Genomic DNA, 17,724 nt, shown 5'->3' with positions numbered 1-17,724 from the left:
TAATCTCAGGGATGGAACTGTGCCTCACGTATGGGCATTGGCATTGCCTTCTCATTGTTTCTGCCTCCAAATAAACCCCACTTCTATGTCTGGGACATTTCCCCCCCCAATTCTCCCTTCATTTTGTCTCCATAAAGTAAATCTAGATATATTTACAGGCCTGATTCTCCAGGCTTTTCAAGTCCAAAGTCGTTTTGTGACAGTTAAAATAAACGTGCGCCCCCTTTAATCATGTGAGCTCAAATTATCAGGTGTCAACTTCATAAAAAGTTAGCAAGAACTTGCTCAGGTTTGAGAGTTTAACTGTGGTTAAGTGGATTTTATCAGATTTTCCTGAATGATTCACCTCTGGGCTAAAAATAAACCTGGAGTCACTTTGGGTAATTTACAAAGGAAGCGAAGCAGGGTTTGGAGTCAGAGCATCTTCTCTTGCACAGCCAGCCCTGATAATTTTGTGTGAACAGAATCTGGAGAAAAACAACAAGGAGCAGAATTTGGCAGATTCATGGGTGTTACTCTGTATTTTTACTGTAGGAGCTGATGATAAGAATTTACCCAGCAGGCTTTTAAAAAATTCAATAATGATTAAAAAATAAAAAAAGCAAAAACAAACTCTCATTGGTGTAGGGAAGGACAGGGGAAAAAAAAAAAAAAGACCTCAAGACAAGATAAGTCATTAGAGATGCAAGGAAACACTGCTGTTGTCTCCAGGCAAAATCTATGGGAACAGGGAGCCATAAATCCAGGATTCATTGCTCCCTCTGCTCATTAGCTGTGTGAAACTGTGACTAAGCTTGAAGGTTAGTTGGTGCAGCTCAGGATTATTGTCCTTACTGCTCTGAATCAGGCTGCCATGATTCACACACACTGCCTGCTCTGCCAGGGGCCAGATTTCTAGACTTCCACGTTTTTTTTTTTTTCCATGAGGGGGAAGATTCTGCAGCCTTGTGTGTCTTCTGCTTCTTTGTGTGTTCTTCTGGCTCCATTAATTTCTGCCTGGACAAAGGGAAAATTATTTGAGTGGATCTCCTGTTTATGAAAGAAATTGAATTTGTTCTCTAGACTAGTCTGGGAGTGTAACAGGCAGAGATGGGAAGGATACGAGCCCAGTGGACATTTTTATTCTAACAATGAAAATATGCAATCTGTCTCAGCAAAATACAGCTGCTGAGCAAATTAACTTGTGTTGAATGCTTACTGGGGGCCCACAGCTCATTCTTTTGTTCTTCCTGCTCAGCAAATGTGTTTTTCTGACTGAGAAATAATAGACTGGGGCTCTGTGGAGCCTTTCATCAGATGATCTCCAAGCACTTGGCAAACATCAGTGGTTTGCTGGGGGGAGACCAAGCCTTGCAGCATATCCAGTACCTAGAGAGCAAGGTGAAAAGTCCACTGCCAGTGCTCCAGAGGGCTGCAAAACGTTCAGCTGATGTGGCTGGCAGAGACCAGGGGATGTCCTCTGAAGGGATGTCTGCTGCTAAAGTCCAGATATTTCTATTCACATTTCTGGCAACATTAAGAGAATGTAAAAATGAGGTTCTAACTGATTGATTTTTTTTTCCAAGCTAAGGTGCATGTGCCCACCAAAGAGCAGACAACTCCAGTCTGGGAGGCCTGGCTCCCATCCAGGGCTTTGTTCCCCTTTCCCCATGGAAAGCAGCCCATCCCACCAACCAGCTGGGAATTTCCCTGACACATGGGCATTCTCTGGGTAACCTGAGATGGCAAATGGTGCTGTGCTGCAAACCCCTCACCCAGGAGGTGAGCAGTGTCAGCAGTGAGTGCCTCACGTTCAAAAGGCTTTGAGCTGCAGCCCCTCCGTGCTCTGACCTGTCACTCCACAGGCACCAGAGGAACTTAACCAGGAGAGCCCTGGAGTTCTGGCAGGGACTGGAGCAGTCTCCAACCGGGTCCAGAATTAGAGCAGAGCCAATTTTCTTGTGTCTTCCTGGTTGTTCCTACTCGAGTTCCTCCTGTGTGGAGTTGAAGCCTGTGAAAGGCAGAGCTGGCATTGTCCCTGTTTGCAATTTCCAGGCTCCTGTGGCTGTTGTGCTGTTCATTTCATTCACCATTCAAACCCAAGTTTGCAGAATTTCAGCATCAAGTATCTGCTCTGCTGTTGGTTATTTCACAAGCTTGGACAGAGTTGTGGCTTTGGAGCTGAAGCTGCAAACCCGAGCCCCCTTTTCCAGCTGTCTGAAACCCACAGAGGGGGGAAAGGAAAACTTTTGGATTAAGAAATTATCCCCACAGCTCCCAACGGGTAAGAGGACTCTCCTGCTGCAGACCAAGGCAGCAGAATCCTTAAATAGTGAAAATACCACTGGATAATCCCTTTGGAAGCACAGCCTTAGGAGAACAGCTCTGACTTGTGGTAACATTGGACCCGAGCACGTGTTCTCTTTTAGACCCAAGTTCATTTGTAATGTGATTCTGTCATGGAAGTCTCAGAAATCTGCAAACCATCATCTCTGAGCCAGCTCCAGACAGAACCTGGGAGAGCTGAGGTTTCATTTGGTGCTGTTGTAACCCAGTGGAGCAGAGAGAGGAGAATGGGGTAGGACTGAGCACACCACTGAGTGCAGCCCCAGAGAGAGAGAAAAAGAAAACTTCAGCTCTGCTGAGGGATTTACATAATGTCAGGAAAAGCGATTTAAATGCAAATAACCTGGTAAGATTGTTAGAAATTTTGCAGTGGCTCTGGCAGCCAGGTGTAGCATAATGAGAATAAGAGCTAAACAAATATTTCCTTCCTCTGTGAGTTCATTTATTCACAACCCAGGTTCATTTCTTTGGCAGGTGCATTTTCCCCTTCATCTTGAAGAAAACAAACCTGACAAAAACTTAGAAAAAGGCTGGCTAACCCCTCTTTCCTAAACACACAGAGCAAAACTCACACCCACCTGCAGACAGAGATCAACCTCTCCAGCTGCAGTGTAAAACATGGATTTACTGAATTTGCCACCAAGTTCCATCAGATGAGGCAGGCATCAGTGTTTTAAAACAAATTCCCTTCTCCCTCTGTTGTCATGGAATCATGGAATGGTTTGGGTTGGAAGGGACCTTAAAGATCATCCAGTTCCTGCTTTTCCACTCTCCCAGGCTGCTCCAAGCCCTGGCCAACCTGGCCGTGGGCAATTCCAGGGATCCAGGGGCAGCCACAGCTGCTCTGGGCACCCTGTGCCAGGGCCTGCCCACCCTCACAGGGGAGAATTCCTTCCATAAGTCAGAAATTCCTCCTGGATGATCTGAGGTGGCACTGCTGATGTTATGGCTGCACCTTTCTCGTGGCCACTGGTTCCCTCTGTCAAGACTTTGGGAAGATCTTTTTAAACTCCTAAGGGTAAATCTTGGCTGTAGTGACATCCAGAGATCTTTCTGCCAGTGATTAGAGCCAGTTGAAGTCTTCTTGTCTCAGTTTCCCCCTCAATACAAACACTCCTTGGAATTCTGTTCGGGTCTCTTTGTTGCTGGAACAAGGGACACCTGAGGATCTGTTCTCAAAAAATAGGAAAGAAGTAATTGCACAATTTGTGTAAATTAATTACCATTCAGTGTCAAATCTGTGCTCATTTTTGTAGCCTTCCTGCTGCAGTTACTGTAGAGGACACTTGCACTGGAGCTGCACTGGAATGCACTGGAATCGAACTGGAATTCACTGGAACTGCACTGGAATGCACTGGAACTGCACTGGAATTGATGGTGTCAATCCCTCCACAGCAAATGTTTCACCTGCAGGGCCCCTCTCTTCGTGGCATTTTGTTCTTTTAGAGATGCTGCATTCAGAAATTTGCTGGGCCTCCAACATCTTGTCCTCCAGAATTAAACCATGGACAATTTCTAAGGGAAAAGAACAAGCTCAGAAATGCTCCATTTCCCTCTCTGCTTGTCTCTCAGTACCTGGGCACATTTAAAGTACTGCATCCATCAGGCAGAGAGGAAATAAGAACATCCTCAGAGCTGAAACCACGGAGCATCTGCTCCAATTTCTGTCAGCAGAAACACGCTGTGCTTCCCAGAAAGGCGAGCTGCTTCTCCAGAATAGCCTTCACCAAGATCACAGGCAGCCTAAATTGGTAGGATGGAATATTTTGGGATTCAGGAAGGACTGGCAGTCGGTGTGTCTGTCTCGTGTCACCAGTGCAAGGGCTGGTGGGGAGGGAGTGGGAGTGAGGATATTGGAACACCTCCCTGTGCCCATAAGGATTCACACAGAGGGGTGGCAGACTTTGTGCAATTTCAAAAAAAACAATTTGCTTGAGCAGGAGCTCGCATCCCAACTTTCTGGATAGGCTGAATTTAGATTTGGAGGGAGGGAGGCTTGGGCTTGTGCTGCCAACACTTTTTCTCCTCACAGACCTACCCAGGGAGCCTGACCTGCTGTGGCAGCAGCCAGAAAGTGGCGAAAAATTCTCTAAAGAAGTGAAGTTTGGCTTTTAAGAAGTCTCCAGGTTAGGCATTTTTCCCAGAAAAGCTGTCTGAGAAGGCAGTTGGTGCCCTGGCTGTGCTCGCTGTGCCCAGGGTCCATGCACAGGCAGCTTTGCTCCTTTCTGCTCCTGCCTGGCTTTCAAAGACCTCCAGTTACTGCCACGTTCCCATGTCACAGGTCTGTCCTGGCTCAGGGAGATTTTTTTTTTGGTTGTTTTTAGACCTTTCACAGAATTGTTTCCCCCTTGTGAACTTTTTCTTTCTCCAGACTCTGCATTTTGCTTGTTGACCTTTCAGTCAACTGGCTCCAGTCGGAGTCCTTGGCGCAGTCAAGCCTGTGAAGGTGTTTTGAGATAAGGAGGTGACTCTGCACCTCCATGATGACATTATTTACCCTTTAACAGCCTTTGGAGCCATCCACCCCTTTCCTCTCCCTCCTCGGCTTTTCCCAGTCCATCCTCCTGCAGCCACAGGACGGGAGAAAAGCTCTCCCTGAGATTTGCAATCTAATATGGGAGCATTAATGTAATCTAGCAATTCTCTTCCCTGGTGAGGGCAGATGGGATGGCTCACCAGGGGAAGGTCATCCCAGCAGAGCTCAGGCACCACGTGCTGTTTGCACACCCTGATTGTTGGGTTATTGCAGATATTGGGGCACAGGAGGAAGAGTTATGCCAGAGCTGATGGGATCAGTGGGATCTGCCCATTGTAAGTGGATTTCTCCTGCTCACACAGCAATGTTTGCTGAGGTATCCACGCTTGGTGCTGCATTTTTGCATGCTCCATGTGGCCTTGTGTTTGCTTTGATCTCCAATGAAACTGTGACATTACGAGGGGTGGTTTGCCCTTTGTTGGCTCTCTCAGGGTTAAAAAAAGGTGAATTGATGATCTAATATAAGATCTCATTTTTCCTATTTTTTAAGCACTGTCATAGTTTTTCTCCCCGAGTGCTCAGTTGGATTTTGCAGTGGTTTTTTTTCTTTTATTTTTTTTTTGTTGGAGTATTTGTGTGTGTGGCTGGATCTGTTCCCTCAGTGAGAGAGAAGGGGGGTAGGGATCCTTCCTCTTCTTAGTAATCTTCATGATTTTCATATGCTTAAATCTGCATGAATAGTCAAGAGTTTCCAGGCCACAGACTGGAGAATCATCTTGTGTTTAAGAAAGTTGAAAAGGACACAAATAAAAAATTAGTCAGGAGCAAATAATTGAAGAGATAAATTACCCTCTTAGAAGAAAATTTTCCTCCCAGGCTGAGTGGATTTCTATGGGTACAGTGCTGCTGGCTGAGAATAATTAAAAATATCTTTACAAAGCAACAGCCACTCTCTGGTAATAAAGTATGTTCTGCTACTCCTAACCCAGATTTTACTGTCAAATACACTCTAAGGCTTTGCTTGGTTTCATTTTTCCTCTCTAATTCATTGTTGCTTCCTTCAGACAGGTTGATCAATACTCTGAAGGCTATTTTTAGATTCAGTGACAGGCTGGCTACATCCTCAAGGCAGAAGGAAAAGTTTCAAGGTCCCTCTCAGCCCTTGGTGAGTTTTCAGAATACTTTTGTAGCAGAGAGAAAATGAGACTTTCCAACAGCACAATATTTTTAAGAATAGTTTGCTCCTAACAGGCCCAGGTTTTCAAGTGTCTCACTAACAGATAAACATGACTAAAGCTGCCATTAAAGTGCAGGGAACAGTTTTAAACCTTCTTCTGCTGATTTTCAGTGGTCCCTGGGCTGTAGGTGCTGTTCTGCTGCTGCAGTTCTCTCTGGGCTGAGCATCTCTGAGGCCCCTGACCCCAACCTCATCCCAGCCCTGCATCCCATCCCAGCCTCCAAAGCCTCTGGGGTCTGCATCCAGCTCAGCTTGGGGTCCCTGTGCTCAGCAGCTCTTGGATGCCCACCCAGGCCTGTCCTGCAGCCCCAGTTGCCCACTGGCTGCTCCTCCTGGTCCCTCTGGGTGTCTCCCATGGATCCAGCTCTGTCCTGTGGCTCTCCAAACCCTCCTATCTGTGTTTTTCCTCTGTGGTATCAGATCACAGGACACAGGTCCAAAGTGTGGTGTCCTAAAGGCACTGTGGTCTGCCTCCTCAGCCTCTGCAGTTCCTTTTGTCTTTAACCTCTACCTGTTTGCTTAGCTGGGGTTCGAACAGATCACTGCATCCTTCTGCTAATTACAGTTTAATAATTAGTGCCTATCAAAACATTGCCTTTCAACTGCCACTCATTTTGCTCTTTGCTTGCCAAGTAACCTCACCTTCCCCTCGCTGCAGACACTCTGTTCAAGGGTGACAGCATTTCTTAATTTCACATCCAGTTCCTTCTCTCTCCTGTACTTTACCCCCTCAGTGTTCTGAGTTTTACTTCCCAAGCCAGAAGAGACAAATCCCTCTCAACACTCTGTGAATAAACCGAGCCCACAGATCTGCACAGCTCCAGAGCTGATCCTCCAGCAGAACAAAAGCAAAAGGGATGGCAGCCAGGCTTGTCAGTGCCATTTGAGGCTGGGGAGGCTCATTCAGGTTTAAAGTGTTTTTGTAGGAATTACACAGAGCCAAACATACAAGGGGTTAAAGGGAGCCAGCTCTCCTTTCCCAGGATTTTAGATGCACTGAGATGGAAGAAAGTGGCTGAGGAATTCTAAAGTCAGAGGAAAATGACTTCCTGACCTTTTAGCCCAGTGATCAAACTGGCTGGCAAAACCAAGGAGTGTTTGGAAGCTGTGCTGGTGCCCTGGTGCCTTTGAAGCCTGGGTCTCTGTCCGTTCCCATCTCTTAGGATGTCAATATCCAGGGCTGGAGTCGCTGCCTCTGCAGCAAAATGCAGCTGCTGCTGGGCACCCCTGAGTGTGCTCTGGAGTGACTGACTGTGCACCACCAGCAGCTGGAGAGAAAATGGATTTTGCTTGCAGTGGAAATCATGGATCAGAAGGAAGCTGAAAGTTGATTTGAACAGTTCGCAAGGATTTCGGTGCTACATCTCATTAGTGTTAATTGCAAGCTTACGCCAGTGATTAATCAAACATTAGAAATGCTGCAGACCACAATCTCCATCATGTGGGCTTTGAGGCCTTTCATCACTTCTTGCTGGGGGATATTTGATCAGTTCCTCTTCCTTTTACTTTGTTTTAATCAGCACAATCAGCCTGGCACTGGCAGCAATGCTGCAGAAGCCCTTTTATGCTTCCAGTGGTGGATCAATAAATGTTCTCTCCCTGCTGTCTGCCCATTCACACATTTGTCCTCCAAATCTGGAGGTGTCAGGACCTCACCCCAGGGCTGCTCAAGTTGCAGCAGCCCAAAGCTGTGTCAGTGATAAACACCCTGAAATAGTTACTGCACTGTCACTTTCTGTACAGTTCTGAGGTTGAAAAAAGGATCAGAAAGGTGTTCCAGCAGTCATTAAAAACAGAAACCCAACCAACCAAGCAAAAAAAAAAAAAAAAAGAACCCAACAAAAACTTGTTTAAAGGTGTTGTAGCAGAAATGTGGGTGTTAGACATAAAGCCAGGGACTGAGTGGGGCCAGGTTGGCCACGCTGGGCTCTGCCCTCACTCCTCTGACCCTGTGGGGAACTGGGGCTGATCCTTCAGATCTGTCAGCAGCACTTGAAGTTACAGAGCTCAGCCAGGGAGGTGCCACTCACAGCAGGCAGGGAGAGGCTGGAGACCAGCCCTGCATGGACCAGACTGTCTTGGGTCTGTGAGGCAGCACTGGGAGAGGTGTGGGAGGGGTTGGTGATTGAGCCAGGCTTTGACACCTCTTCCTACCCTGCAAAAATTACTGGTGGACACAGCCCTGGGGCGTTGTTCCCACTTTTCCTCCAGTAGTCAAATAAGATTTTGCACTGAAATGGGCCCAGTTTGAGTTAAAAATGCAATGCCTCCTCAAAAGATTCATACATCTGAAATACAAACACTTATCTGCCCCCTCTACTCTTTTCAACCATTATGAACACAGGAATCTTAAAAAACAAAAACCCCAAATGAAGATATGTTCAGATCTTGGTTGGAGACAGGACATTAACTGTTCATCCCTGCCCTTATCACCAAGGGACTGCCCAGCTCCTGCTGTCCTGAGCACAGAGCTGGGTGGAGAGAGGGAAGACCTGACAAAATCCAGATCTAAATGATCACACCAGTAAATTCTGAGTGCCAGAGTGAGGATCTCCCTGCTTCCTGGAGATACTGGGCTGCATTAACAGGGCAGGACAGATAAGAGCTGCCCAGGGCAGCAGGATGTGGGCTGCACCCCACAGCAGCTCAGCAGCTGACCCCAGATCCTTCTCCTTCCCCCCAGCTCCAGAGGGGCTCCTGGAGACACAGAGGGACAGAGGGAAGAGAGTCCCCAGCAAACCCGAGCTGTTCCTCACGAGGGAACAAGTCTTGGGGGCAACACACATGTACTTTTATAATCCTAATTTCTTCTGCAGTGCTTGTTCTCACATTAGCATCAACAAACAGGCTCTGACCTTGCCTGTTGATGCTTTAAATGCCCTGTTACACAGCAAGCATGGGAATGAGTTAGTCACATGGAAAGTACTTAGTCTCACATGGGCTGTTCATGTGCAGAGAGGAAAAAAAAAACAGTCTCACAAATACAATAATCTCTGCAGGAATCTCTCTGTCCCCCCCTTTCTGGAATGATGAAATGCAGGCAGGATTTTTGCTTTAAGGCAGAACCCTATCATGGTGTCAAGTCATTTTCAAAACACAGACAAATCAATACTTTATTCTTCTTAACAGCCATGGCATTAACTTTGTCACAAAGGCCACAAACTGCCTTAACAGACAGTTAAGAACCCACCTTTCAGCACACAATGCTTCTGCACCTCAGCAGGGCAGGGCAAAAGTCTGAAAACCAAAATCCCAAAAGCCTCTGAAGGCAGAGGGGGCAGAAAACAGCCCAGTATATTTCCTCTCCTGGCTGGCTGTTCCCAGGCCAGAGGTGAGCTGCCAAAACACGTGGAATTTGTGGAAATGCAAGGAAAGAGGTGGCTTTTCTGGCTGTTTTTTTCCAGAAACACACACTCAACACACAACCATGCCAAAGGCACTGCAGCGTTTGCTCCCAGGCCCTTTCCTCACTCATCTTCACCAAACAGTCCTGAATTTTAGCCATAATTTAACAATAATCTGCTTTAAGCACACAAACCTGCAGGAAGCAGCAGGTTTGGGGTAGGTGGCACAGGCACTGTTGTTGTGTAGATCAGCCTGTGAAACTCAGTTTCTTTGGATTTCATTCCTGTGTGGTGGCTCTGCCAGGTACAGAATTCACTGGTGACACCCAAAAAATTCTTTCCATGTCTCAGGGACACGGCAGCAGGTGCACGGACAACATAACCTTTCCTCAGCTGGAAAACCTTCCTGAACAACTGCAGGGGGCTTTATTTGGGTGCCAAGAGGATACTCTCTTTTGTTCCAGCTCCCAGAATAGCCCCTGGCAGCGGGGCTTGGCAGCTGGGGCTCAGCGTGGCGCTGGCCCTGCGGGATCAGGATCGGGATCAGGATCAGGATTGGGATGTGCTGGGTGGGCAGAGCCAACCACACATCCCTGGGCCCACCTGGAGCCTGGCTGCTGCTCTGCTGCTTCCCCTCTGTGTGTGAGAGCAAAGCCATGAAGCTGAATTAGCCCTGGTTTGGGGTGTAGGGTCCATCCCAGCCCATCTCCAGCGTCCAGGAACTTCTGAGTTTCAAGAGTCCCCCGTTGTTTATTCCTCCAGCTGTGAGGCTGCAGCCCTTCTGCTGGTGACAGATCACTTGGCTGATCCTCCCTGGCTGTGCTGGAGCCCACAGCTCCAGCAGCTCTGGGATCTGGGGATGCTCCCTGTCTCACAGCCAGGAGCCAATCGTCCCTGTGGGATTTCATGGAAACCTTTGGCTCTTTCACCAGGCCCCATTGCTCCTGTTTATGACACACGTGGGTGCCTCTTCCCCAATTCTGCACCAGCCCCTTCTGCTGCCTGAGATGCCCCCATTGCTCCCTGGGGCAGGATGGAAGCAGCAAATCCACTGCCTCCATCTCCCTTTGACTGGAGCTGTTCCCCATGGGTGTCCTTGCAATGTATTTGTGTTTAAAATACCTCAGAGAGTAATTTCCTTGGAAAACAGTAGTTAGAAAGTGCCTTTACCTGCAATGCTTGGTGCTGCTTGTTCTTTCTGGAGCAGAAAACCAGGTTGTGCAGTGGCTGCCACGATTCAGTGCTGCAGTGCATCAGAGAACTGGCAATTGCTCCTGCTTTCCCATCCTGTCTAATGCCAGCTGGCCTGTTATACTGGGTTTTTTACTTTTTTTTCATTTTTTTCTGGTATCAGAATATGATTCTATGTGGGTTCAGGGCTCGCTCCTGCTCTGTGGTGCAGATCCTCATGGCAGGATTGATGGGATGTGTGCAGGGCTGGGCTCACGTGGGAGGCAGGTGAGCTGTGACACCACTGCCAGAGGAGCCTGCAGAGAAGAGAGGTTGTACTTTTTTTTTTTTGGAGCTGCTAGGCTAAAATGTCAGCCTTGCCCTCACAAGTGTTTATTCAGAGATTGTCTCTTTCCACGCCAGCCCTTGGGCTGATTATATCAAGCAGCAGAAGTGAGGCCTGATCACTTTTGACAGTCCTCTAAAAGTGGTTCTGACTGTAATTTCCCTCAGCAAAGGGTTATCCCCTCCACAGGCTCCCTCAGAGAGGCAGACGGGTTTGAGAAATGAAAGGGGAAAAATGAAAAGGGAAATCTAATCCATTTTTAGTAATGACCCTCAAAAGTGATGTGCAACTCCCCTTCCTCAATGGGTATTTATATAACACAATACAGCAAAGCTGAAAATACACCTGGGGACCCATGAGGGAAGCGTGACAACACTTGCTCATGGCATTCATTTATTTCCACTATATTTGCCACTCAAGCAGACAGAATCCAAAGGGTCCTGTCTGCCATTAGAAAATAAATAAAATCTGTCATTTTAGTGCAAGTGCTGTAAAATCAGACCATGTATTTTGTGTACTGAACTTGGAGGGTACCACAAAATAAGTTCCTGAAGGAGCTCATATAAATGCAAAGCCTTTCCCAGGCACTCAGAGAAGGGAATGCCAATGTAACATAAACAATATTCTATCAAATGGGAAGAAGCACAAGGCTTTTCTTACCCTGGGAATGCCAATATACACTGAAAAATGTTGAGTTTTCATAGGAGATGGAACAGTTTTCTGATTACACTTTGCAACTGAGCCCCGTTGCTGACCCTCTGCCAGCTGTAGGGAATCCATAGACAGCACCATGGCACTCCTGGTTATTTATTGCTGAGGGCAGAGTGTGTTGGGTGTGAATCCTGAGCAGTAGGGACAGCTTTGCCTGCTGCCAGGCTGCAGAGGTGGCACAGCCCCGTTCACGTGTGCAGCGCTGCAGTGCCTCGGTTGCTTTTAGCCAGGCTTGACATTTAGCGTCGCCTTGGTGATTTTCTGGGTTCTGCAAAGTTAGCCTGAGCTTATAAAACATTGTCTTGGAAGGCAAAATTAATTTTGTGACTAAAACCATGTGCCAAATCAACCTTTGGTCCTCCACATTGCTCTCTCCCGAGCCAAAGATGCTTTCCAGATTCAGCTGATAGGCAGAGGAGTTTGCTGAATAGCACCAAGGACATTTTAGCCTCTGAATTGTTTGCAAATTGGGTGATTTGATGATTTGTGGTGCCTGATGGGCTGCCAGAATCTCGTTGCTGCTCACGGGAAAAGCAGCTACAAAAAAAGCTTTGAACTGGAGAAGGTTATTGGACATCAGCAGGTGACTGGGGCAGAGGGCAGCTCTGGCTCACACACTCCAAGAGTATTGGGTTCTGACAGTTATTGGAGTTTTGTTTTGTGCTACGCTGGCTCTCAGCAAGCCCAGAGGCTGGACTTTGGCACTCAATGAAGCAGTGGCCAAAGTCCAGCCCCATGCTGCAGAGGGTGAAGTGGAGGGTATGGGCAGGGTATGGAGAATTAAGTGCTCCAGGTGGTACCTTCAACTTCCCCAAAAAACTGGCAATGAAGTGTTTGACAGTAAATGACAGAAGCTGTTTTGGAGGAGCAAAAGCTTCTCTAAAGCTTTTTTTTTTTTTTAAAGTTTCACCCAGACCTAAAGAAGCTTTGTCTGGCCACTGCCCATCACAGGGACCATCAGGAGGGAAAAGAGCTTTTTTGGGACCTTATCCTTTTGTCCTCAGCTCTTTCAATCTGCCTTGCCTGATTCCAAAGACCCCTCCTTGTGTGGATCCTGCCCTTGGGCTGCTTTGAGCAGCACCACGGCCCCAGAGGGCCCTGGGCAGACCCCAGGAGCTGCAGGGTCAGGTCAAGTTGTGCTCGCTGTGGTCACCCCTCAGCCCTGCAGAGCAAAGTCTGGTGACTTGTCACATGGAAATGAAAATATAGAATATCTCTTTGTCTTTTAAATAATATTCATTAAGGAGCTTTGGCTAATGCAGTCACCCTCCCCTTAAACCAGTTCTCTGTGCTTGCACCCACCTGGAGCCTGCTGTGATTTCCCAGGGAACTTTTTGTGCATGTCCTAATCATGTGCATTAGTGGAAGAATAAAAACTGCTCTTATCTTCTTCCAGGGGCTGCTGCAAACTCCCCAGAATAAACAACAGGGCCCCAGTAACACTGGTGTGATCTCTGGCTGCTCAGGGGATCTCTCCTCCACAGGACCCTTCATGTGCTGCCTCCTGGCTGTGTTTGCACTCAGGGACTGTCTCTCCAGCCCCCTCATCCCTCCTCAGAGAATCTTGTTCACTCATCAGGCTTTTCACTCGGAACCATTCAACCTTGCTGCTTTGATTTTGTAACAGGACAAACTCCATGTCCTAGCAGGATAAACAAGATTGCATGGCTAATGATTTGTGAGCTCAGCCTGAATACAATTTACTGCAGAAATTCCAGCCTATGAGACTTTGTGACCTGCTAATAAAGCACTTTTGGCAGAGGCTGTACAAATACAAAGGATTCCATAGCCTCTGATTCCGGGTTCATATCACACTCCCAACTTGCTGAAATGCTGGTTTAATGCAGAGTTTAAAAATCAAGTGACAACTGTTGGAATGAGGCAGGCTTTCACCACAATTTGATTTCACTTTGGACGTGTAAGGGATGCTCATTTTTTAAAGATTTTTTTTTTTTTTTTTAATTTTACAAATTGTCTGCTCGTAGCAGAGTCCAAAAATGCCTCACAAGTGCAGTGAGATCCTGATCCTATCAGGCTCCAGGCAATAATAACCATCATTACATGGTAATGCCGGGCTAATCGATGTCAGGAACTGTGGCTGGGCTTTATCTCTGGTTCCCTGGGCAGGGGACAAGGGGCACTGGTGCAGTGTGTCACATGAAGCTGGATCAGGCATTTCCTCAGGACTGTGGCTCTGTAACCGTGGCTCTGTCCCTTAGGATCTGACCTTGGGCACGTCAGTGTGCTTGGAGAGAGGAGACATTCATCCCTCTTTGTGAAGAGAAGAGCCTTGAGAGTCTCACAGTCGTTATTTGAAGAGGTGGTCTCTGTCCTGACCTCCTCGTCTGCAGCCGTTCCCACAGGCGCCAGGAGTGGAAAGCAGAGCTAGAGCCAAGCACTGAAAATCATCAGCCTGTCTTCTCTTCTTTACACTCTGAAAACCTGAGCCTGCCCTGGGATCCCAGCTCTGTTGATTTGCTGGGATTCAGGGGCCAGCTCCATTTTACTGATTGCACAGAGCCTCTCCCCTCATTCACGGCCGCCACTCTCTCCCAGATTTTCAGATGGCACGATGAGGAAATGTCTGGTTATCCATTTCTTTGTCAGAGTCAGAAACCTCTTCCAAACACAGCATTAGCTGACACAGGCAGACTGGGAGCTAGACAAACACTGGGCTGTGTGTTGGCTTCGAGTAAATACCTGCATTTGATTCCAAAGGGCTCCATTGATGAGAGACAATCGTCACAATGGCACGCTGAGCCGCCCAACGCTGCTCCACAAAAATCCTGCTGCACCCTTTCATGTTTGCTGCTGTTCTTATTATTGTTGAGATCTGGAAAATTACCCATCAATCACTCCTTAAGCTGCTCGTGGAAGTTTTGCTGAACGCAGGGTCTGGGTGTGCTGCTGAATTCGTTAATCCTTGCTCCCAAAAAAGAAATAAAAGCCATGGGAAGCACATTGCACTTCCATTAGGCTGCCTCAATAGCTGTTATTTCCAGCCTGGTTTGGAAATGCACTGATGCTGTCATGTGAGATAAGGCACATGATTTGGGATTATTTATTATAACATTTCCTACAGATGTCTTTTTTTTTTTCAGCACTTTGGGTAGAGTTCCATGCTATCCACATTGCTTGGTTTTCCAGGTTTTCTTGCTGTGCCAGACAGCAAAATCCTGAGAACAGAGTGCAGTTTGGATCAGGCCAGGTGTTCACCAGCCCAGGTTCGTCTCCTCAGCAGTGCTTCAAAAGTGGATGTAACATGCAGAGAAAAGTACATGAGTGGGCTGAACAGGCAGTGAGATCTCCTTAGTGTCTTCTTTTAGCCTCAAGCAAATTGTGGCTGAAGTATAAATCCCCTGCAGTTGGTTTTGGTCTATAAATTTGAAAAAACAGAGTAAAGTGGAAAGACATCTATCCTTGGAGTAACAGGCTATTAAATCTTTTATTTATCCTGCAGCACGCATAGCTTATAACACACAGAATTCAGCAGGAAACAAGTCAGGGACCCTGTCTAGCACACAAAATGCCTTTGGGATAAGGGGGGTAACTTAGGGGCTGGATCTGAGGCACTGAGTGATGATTTTTAGGACTCAGTATGCAGTAGGTGGCAGGGAAGGTAATTATTGGGATTGACAGGTAATATCAGAAGAGGCTTCAGCTGCTAATTGCAGGGTGATGAACTGGGACTGCAGCGCAGCACCGAGGGAGGGTGATCCATTTATTATCTGTCTGTGTGTCTGTCTGTCTATCTCTCCATCCATCATCCATCCATCATCCATCCATCCATCCATCCATCCATCCATCCATCATCCATCATCCATCCATCCATCCATCCATCCATCCATCCATCCATCCATCATCCATCCATCCATCCATCCATCCATCCATCATCCATCCATCATCCATCCATCCATCCATCCATCATCCATCCATCCATCATCCATCCATCCATCCATCCATCATCCATCCATCCATCATCCATCCATCATCCATCCATCATCCATCCATCCATCATCCATCCATCCATCATCCATCCATCCATCATCCATCCATCCATCCATCCATCCATCCATCCATCCATCCATCATCCATCCATCCATCCATCCATCCATCATCCATCCATCCATCATCCATCCATCCATCCATCCATCATCCATCCACCATCGCCCACCCATCATCCATCCATCATCCATCCATCATCCATCCATCATCCATCCATCCATCCATCCATCCATCCATCATCCATCCATCCATCCATCATCCATCCATCCATCTATCCATCATCCATCCATCATCCATCATCCATCCATCCATCATCCATCATCCATCCATCCATCCATCATCCATCCATCATCCATCCATCATCCATCCATCCATCCATCCATCCATCCATCCATCCATCATCCATCCATCATCCATCCATCCATCCATCCATCCATCCATCCATCCATCCATCATCCATCCATCATCCATCCATCATCATCCATCCATCCATCCATCCATCCATCCATCCATCCATCCATCCACCCATCATCCATCACCCATCCATCCATCATCCATCCATCCATCCATCCATCCATCCATCATCCATCCATCCATCATCCATCCATCATCCATCCATCCATCATCCATCCATCCATCCATCCATCCATCATCCATCCATCCATCCATCCATCATCCATCCATCCATCCATCCATCATCCATCCATCCATCCATCCATCCATCCATCATCCATCCATCCATCCATCCATCATCCATCCATCCATCATCCATCCATCATCCATCCTCCATCCATCCATCCATCCATCCATCCATCCATCCATCATCCATCCATCCATCATCCATCCATCCATCCATCCATCATCCATCCATCCATCATCCATCCATCATCCATCCTCCATCCATCCATCCATCCATCCTCCATCCATCATCCATCCTCCATCCATCCATCCATCCATCCATCCATGGAGAAGGGTTGAACTGGAGATGGAGAAAACCCTGCAGCTGCTGGAGTTGGGGTCAAAGGGGGACATGTTCTGCAAAGTCTTGAGATGTGATTTTCTCACTCCAAACCCAAAGCAGAAGCTGCTTATTTCCTTGTCTAGATGTGGCCAAAACCTCACGACAACAGCCACTCCTGCAAGATTTGGCACATGATATTGTGGGACTTACAGGAGTGACTGGTGAGATTTCCACTGGTTTTTGGAAGGATCTTTCAAATCAACTCTTGTGATAAGAACAGCTCTGAGGATGAACTTGAATTTGAGGCTGGATTTGGTTCCAGATCTTTCAGACATTCTAAAATTAACTCCCCCTTTCAGCTCAGATATATGTACAGGGAGGAAAGCGGGGGAACAAAAAGCCCTCATGAAATGTTTGTTAATCAGAGAACGAAGCACCTGTGATCTCCCATGTATTATTTCTATTTTCAAAGGCGAATGCAAAGTCCACTGGGTGGAATTTAAACCGCTGTCACTGAGCTAACTGCAGGAACACGGCGTTACTATGGAAAATTCCTGATTAAAGTCTGCAAAGAATTTCCTATGCAGAGGCTGTTTATTAATAGGTACCTCAGCCTCGCATCTGACATTGACAATTCTGCCCTTTAAACGCATCATTTTGCAAGCAGCGTGATAAAATGCTGCACTACTTTTTTTTTTTTTTTTTCTTTTTTTTTTTTTTTGTAGGAAGAGGGAGCCTGTCCCAGCCCTCCCCCTCAGGCCTCTGACTGCTGCAGTTTGCTTTGCTAAGCACAGGAACAAAAACTGCAACCATGAAATTATTTTAACAAGACCATGAAAAAGAGGGAAAAAAAAAAAAAAAGAAGAAAAAAGGATGGTGACAACAACAACAATTTGCCCAAGTGATGCTTGGAAAAAAAAAATAAATTCCTCTCTCTAAACTAATTAAACTGTACTATGTGTCCTTGTGCAGTTCCTGGTGTTTTTCTGGTTCACTCAGTTTCAATAGATGCACAAGGAGCAGAGCCAGAGCTCCTGAGTGACTAGTTCAGAACAAAAGCAACTCTCCTGAGTGCTCCTGAGCAGCCAGCAAATTGAGGGAAAGTTATTTTGGGTTAATCAATGTACTTCAGTTGCAATCACATTTGGC

General features: G+C 46.9%; 1 long non-coding RNA gene across 1 annotated transcript in view; it reads left to right on the top strand.

Annotated features, from left to right (window-relative positions):
• The window catches only part of LOC128814898 (uncharacterized), a 100,799-nt gene extending 83,298 nt beyond the window's left edge, over positions 1-17,501 (top strand). The window contains exon 4 of the long non-coding RNA XR_008439497.1: positions 17,301-17,501. This is a non-coding gene — a long non-coding RNA (uncharacterized LOC128814898). The remainder of the gene's footprint in view (positions 1-17,300) is intronic.
• Positions 17,502-17,724: the final 223 nt, after the last annotated feature.

Source organism: Vidua macroura, chromosome 15, assembly GCF_024509145.1.
Source record: "Vidua macroura isolate BioBank_ID:100142 chromosome 15, ASM2450914v1, whole genome shotgun sequence".
NCBI lineage: Eukaryota > Metazoa > Chordata > Aves > Passeriformes > Viduidae > Vidua > Vidua macroura.
Note: the sequence above shows the minus strand (reverse complement) of the source record. Positions and strands in the feature narration are given on the sequence as shown.